Consider the following 6,988-nt stretch of genomic DNA (forward strand, 5'->3'; position numbering starts at 1 on the left):
AAAAAAAAAAAAGAAATACACCCATCAAATGCTCAGAGTTGAAAATATAAATAAACAGCTCAACAATAACAATAGGAGACTTCAACACATCACTCTCAAGGAAAAGACGGATTACCAGGAAAGTAACTCAATAAAGAAAAAGAGGAGGTAACCAAAAAAAAATCAACCAGGTCAAACTCCTAGACATATACAGAACTCTCCACCCAACAACAGCACAGTAGACACTCTTCTCCAGTACACCTGGTACAGATTCTAGACCAGATCACATGGTAGGCCCAAGGTAAACCTCAACAAATTCTCAAACATCAAATTCTCAATACATGTTTCATATCACAGTGATATTAAACTGGAACTCAACAAAAGAAAGAATAGGAACATAAAGACAAACATCGAGACTGAACCAATTTTACAGACTATTCTAGAATAGAGACAGGAATAGAAAACTCCAAAACTCATTCTTCAGCAAGTTTAACTCTGATACCAAGCAAATACCCCACAAAGACAGGAAACTACAGACCAATATCCCTCATGTCATAGTGCAAAAAATTCTCAACAGTATTCTGGCCAATAAAATCCACCAATATATCAAAAATATAATTAATTATGACCAAGTGAGATTCATACCAGGGATGCAAGGATGGTTCAACACTTTAAAAGAAGCCAATGTAATCCACCACATAAACAAGACTGAGTTAAAACCACATGATTATATCAATAGATGAAGACAAAGCATTTGCTAATACCCAAGAGCCATTTTAAATAAAAACACTCAATAAGCTAGGAATAGAAGTGAATCCTCAACATAATAAAGGCTACCTATAAAAATCCAATATCATAGTCAATGTGGAAAACTGAAAATATTTCTGTTGAAAACAGGAACTGGACTCTTATTCAATATCATGCTTGAAGTCTTAGCCAGAACTATGAGACAGCAAAAATAAATTAAAGGAATATAATTGGACAAAGAGAAACGGAAGCTCCCGCTATTTGCAAACAATATGATTTTATATAGAGAACTCCAAGGATCCTATTTAAAAACTGTTAGAAAAAAATTAGGGATTTGGGAAAGTATTAGGATACAAAATTAGCAAGCAGAAATCAATTAGATTCCTGAAAGGTCCAAAAAAGACATAAATAAAACAGTACCATTTCTTATAGCCACACAAAAGATAAACTTCTTATAAATAAGTGAGTAAACCAAAGAAAGAAAATACCTGTACAAAGATAGCCACACAACATTATTACAAGAAACCAAGGGACTTTACACAACTTTACACAAATGAAAGAATATGGTCAAGAAGACTTAATGTTGTAAAAATGTCAATACTACCTGAGGTACTTAGTTTATTGTGCCAACCTGGCCAATAGACACGTGGTGTTAATTGAATGGTGAAGGGATAAATGGCTCAGTGAGCCTCCCCTTTCTAGTTCTCATGTCTCTTGTTTTTTGAAGGTCGGTCCAGGGTGCAGCTGCCTTAGCCAGTTCCCTGCTTCAGTTGGCAGGGCTCACTTCCTGCAAGTCATCCCCAAGGAGAAGCCACATGGACTTACTTACCCCGATGCAGCCCTGAGTGCTGGAGCACCTGTGTGGAGACCCCTGCCAGCACTAAGATGCTTACACGTTCACTGCCTTGGCTTTCCTTCTGCAGCTGGCATCATTGTGTCTGTTTTGTGAGATGGAGGAGGACCTTGTAGATTGGTGTTGGACATATGGGTTAATGGGTTAATGTTGGACTTGTGGGCTTGGGCAGCACTGGGTTAGGATATTTTCTTGATGCGCACTTAACCTTTATATAAAACTCTCTCTTATACAAGAGTTTCTGTGAATTTGTTTCTCAAATGTACCCAGACTAATACACTACCTAAAGCTATCTACAAATATAACTTAATTCTAATCCAAATCCCAAATTCATTCTTGAAAGAAATGAAAGAAAAACTAATTTACCGGTTTCCTATGGAGGGAAGAGGCCCAGGAGAAGCAAAGAATTCCTCATAAAGAAAAACAAAGGAGGCCTTCCACTACTTGACCTCAAAATCTACTCCACAGTTAAAGTAGTAGAAACAGCCAGGGAGTGGTACAATGTTAGCTATATAGACCAAAGGAACAGGATAGAAACTCCGAATGAAAGCATCCACCTATAGGCAACCGATTTTCTATAAAGAACCAAAATACATTAAATGGGAAAGAGGCACCCTCTTCAACAAATGGTGCAAGAAAAATTGGATTTCTATCTGCAGGATAATGAAACAAGACTCGTACCTCACCCCATGCACAAAAATTAACTCAAGATTGATTAAAGACCTAAATATAAATCCCAGAGGTGTAAGGATCATCATTGAGAAAACTGGGACAAACTTTAGGGAAATACACACACTAACAACTGTAACAAAAAAACACACACGGTGGAAGACAAAATAAATGACTGGGACATATTAAAAAATAAAGCACTTACGCACATCAAAAGACGTCATCAAAAGAGTAAAATGAGTGTCCACTGATGGGGAAAAAATATTTAGCAATGACTCAATGAAGCAGACACTAATTACTAAGAACTATAGTATCCTGCTCTTGGAAGAAGTATGGTCAGAGTGTTCCTAAGAGGCAAGGTTGGCGAGACTTCCTTCTACATACTTTTGACATGCTGTCAGGAGAGACCAGTTCCTGGAGAAGGACATCATACTTGGTAAAGTAGAGGGCCAGTGAAAAAGGAAGTCCTTCGACAAAGTGGATTTACACAGTGGCTGCAACAATGGGCTTAACCATAGGAACAATTGTGAGGGTATCACAGAACTGGGAAGTATATCATTATTTTATGCATAAGGTTGTTATGAGTCGGAACCCACTCAATGGCACCGAATAACAATAACAACAACATAGGTTCTACAACACCTCACTAAGAAAAAAATAAATGATCCAATTAAAAGGTAGACTGTGTTAATCTGGGTACTTTAGAGAAACTAATCCACAGAAACTGGTGTATAAGAGAGAGTTTTATACAAAGGTTAAGTGCATATCAAGAAAACACCCCAACCCAGTGCTGCCCAAGCCCACAAGTCCAACATTAATCCATATGTCCAACACCAATCCACAAAGTCCTCCTCCATCTCACAGAACACATGCTATGACGCCGACTGCAGGAGGAAAGCCGAATCAGTGAACATGTAAGCATCTCAGCGCTGGCAGGGGTCTCCACACGGGTCCTCCAGCACCCAGAGCTGCAGCAGGGTAGGTCCATGCGGCTTCTCTTTGGGGATGTCTTGCAGGAAGTGAGCCTTGCCAACTGAAGCAGGGAACTAGCTAAGGCAGCTGCACCCTGGTTCGACCATCAGAAAGCAAGAGACTGTGAGAACTAGAAAGGCGAGGCTCACCGAGCCATTTATCCCTCTGCCCTTCAATTAACCCCACATGTGTTTCTTGGCCAGGTTGGCACAATAAACTAACTAACTCATAGACAAAGAACATGAATAAACAGTTCACAAAGGACAACATTCAAATGGATAATAAATGTATAAGGAAATGCTCATAATCACTATGATCCAAAAGATTCAAATCAAAACAATGGTGAGTAATATCTTACACTCCCAACAACCACCCAACTCCCCAAAACAGAGAACAGCAAATACTGGAGAGGGTGCAGAGAGATGAGAACTGTTTCACATTGCTGGTGGGCTTGTAAATATGTACAATCACTGTGGAAAGAGACACGGTGCTACCTAAAACAACTGGGAATACAAATACCATATGATCCAGCAACACATTTGCTGGGCATATACCTCAAAGAAGTAAGATTCAGGAAAAGAACAGATGCATGCTCTCCCATGTTCATTGCAACACAGTTCACAATAGCAAGAAACTAGAAACAGCCAAATGCCCATCAGTATAAAGAAACTCTGGTACATACACACAATGGAATACTACACATGCCTAAAAAACTGATTAACCACCTCATGGAATGGAAACATCTGGCAAGCATTATGCTGACTGAAGTTAGTCAATCACAGAATAACAAATATTGTGTGAATCCACTACTACAAGGCTTCTGCACTGAGGTCATGTAATATTCTATCTGAACTCTTAAGCAACAAAGTAGAAGCTGCCTTGTAACCACTTCAACAGAGGAGACCTCAACTCAGCTCAGGTCAGTTTTTCAAGATGAGGGGAGAGAGAGAAGACCATTCAGTTGCTGCCATACAACATTGTGCTAAGGTCACCACAAATCAACAGACACTTCTAACAGAGTGATAAGTGAACCTTACTGGAAATTCAAGTCAAGATGTAAGATTGGGGAGGTAGGGCATGTATGTCTTGGAGAAGGTGATTACATTACTATGGGTGGGTAAACTGGGAGAAAAACCTCCCATCGTGAAAAAATGCTTAACAATATTTATATAGAACCCAAGGGGGAATATGCCAAGTACTATATTCCTAATTGGACACTTTTGACCTAGTTTCTATTCAGCTCTTGATGACCCAGGCTGTGTGCTATAGACTAATGGGGCTTTAGGCTATATCCTTTCAAGATGTTCAACATTCTTCATAGACCACAGCAGAAGGATTCGATGTGGAAACCCCACTAAGTGAACTGGGCTTTACCTCAACTCACCTACAGCAGACTTATGGAACTGACACACTCCCTTAGCCTTGATGCTGAAACGCCTGGTGTGAGAAGAAGCAGATGACTGCTATCGCAAGTTATGTAATTGGTAGTCATTGGACATTGGTTCAGATACTTTGATTGCAGGGTGTCCAACGAATGGTGCTTTGGGACTACCATATATTTACTATTTTAATGAGCTCCTTGCTTTTTTATGACAAGTATTAATCTTGTAAACATGGTTCTGCCTTTGTTAATGAGTGTTATTGAATATTTTGCCCTATCACCAAACCCTCATTGTTTATGTAAATAATGTTCAGTCACTTAAGAGTTTAATCTGTATTACAGTCTGAGGCTGGCTGATATGTGTTTTTAATTCTGTACCATTGGCTAAATTAATGGCACTATCAATAGTGTCAAAAATCACTCATGGGGGATGATTTATGGTATTCTGTATCATAAAATGATAATGATGTCTCTAAAATGAACCACAAACATGTATAAACCAAAGCTATATTAATGGACTTGAGGCTCACACTTAATTCTAACCCCAATCTAAGAACAATGAGTTCTACGACATGGCCCTGCTTCATCCTCCCTCTCATGATGTGATCATTGAAAATATGCATTCTACAAAAAATCGTATCAGTGTGAATGAGGGGAGTGCAGATTGGGGACCCAAAGCCCATCTGTAGGCAACTGGACATCCCCTTACAGAAAGGTCTTGGGGAGAAGATGAGCCAGTCAGGGTGCAGTGTAGCAGTGATGAAACATACAACTTTCCTCTAGTTCTTAAATGCTTCCTCTCCCCACTATCATGATCACAATTCTACTTTACAAATCTGGCTAGACCAGAGCAAGTACACTGGTATAGCTAGGAACTGGAAGCACAGGGAATCCAGGACAGATTATCCCTTCAGGACCAGTGGTGAGAGTGGCAATACCGGGAGGGTGGAGGAAACATGGGGTAGAAAGGGGGAACTGATTACAAGGATCTACATAGAACCTTCTCCCTGGAGGATGGACAACAGAAAAGTGGGTGAAGGGAGACGTTGGACAGTGTAAGATATGACAAAATAGTAATAATTTGTAAAATATCAAGGGTTTATGGGGGAGGGGGGAGCGGAAAGGAGAGGAGAAAATGAGGAGCTGATACCAAGGGCTCAAGCAGAAAGCAAATGTTTGAGAATGACGATGGCAACAAATGTACAAATGTCCTTGACACAATGGATATATGTATGGATTGTGGTAAGAGTTGTATGAGCCCCCAATGATTTAAAGTGATTTTTAAAATGATTTCAAAAGAGAGAGAGAGTAGTAGGGGGGAAATGAGGAATTTATACCAAGGGCTTAAGTAGAAAATGCTTTGGAAATGATGATGGCAACATATGTACAAATATACTTGATACAATTGATGTATGGAATGTTATAAGAGCTGTAAGAGCCCCCAGTAAAATGATTTGAAAAAAAAAGAAAGAAAGAAAATATGTGTTCTATAGCAAAGTGTGGTGAAGAAACCAGATGGTGCCCAAAAAGAAAGAATAGGGTCTGGGGTCTTGAAGGCTTGTCTTAAAGAAGCAACCATCAAAGTGAGGGATCAACTAAGTCCAAATGGAAGAAGCACACCAGCCAGTGTGATCTAAGGATTCAAAACAAAAGAACCCAACTCTGAAGGAGAGAATAGTATCAGAGCTTAAATTGTGAAAATCCAGTTTGCAAAGGCTATTGATGACAGAAGAAGCCCAATATCCATTTGCAGAAGCCTCACATGGATTTAATCTCCAGTGAATCCCCTCTGACCATAGTCAAGGGAGGTGAATAGCCTTGCTATCATACATAAAGGACAGGGAAGTCGATTGTGCCAGATGTAGTTAGGTTACAATGTAATACCCTATCATTGGATTTCCCTTTTGACCCATTTTAAAGCTGTTTCAGTTTTTAATATTTTCCTTTTTATCTTTGGTTGAGGTTTTCTTATGTTTTGTCTAGCCATCATTGTTGGGTTTGTACTTTGTGTGATTTTAAAATTTTATTTCCATTTTTTATATGAAATTCAATATAGGTAGATCTATAGATATTAACTGGATAGGGGCATGGTAGGAGAGGATGTAGGAGAGTGAGGGGGGGAAAAGATAATGGAACTTTTCCATTAACTGTTTTCCATAAAAATTAAAAAACCCGAGTATATATATTTTACAGCAATGAAAATAATCTCTTATTTTCTCAGAATAACAGTAAATTTATAAAGTCAATCCATATCCCCTTTCCCAGGTCCCAAACCCACCTGTTTGAGGACATAAAATTCACTCAAGAATTAGCTATTAACCTATGGCAGACATTTGTTGCCATAGGGAAGACTGGGAGCCGTCCATTACAAATGTGCCTGCACTGGG

This window comes from Echinops telfairi, unplaced genomic scaffold (assembly GCF_000313985.2).
Source record: "Echinops telfairi isolate 266 unplaced genomic scaffold, ASM31398v2 ScPeMD7_7424;HRSCAF=8462, whole genome shotgun sequence".
In the NCBI taxonomy this organism is placed as follows: Eukaryota; Metazoa; Chordata; class Mammalia; order Afrosoricida; family Tenrecidae; genus Echinops; species Echinops telfairi.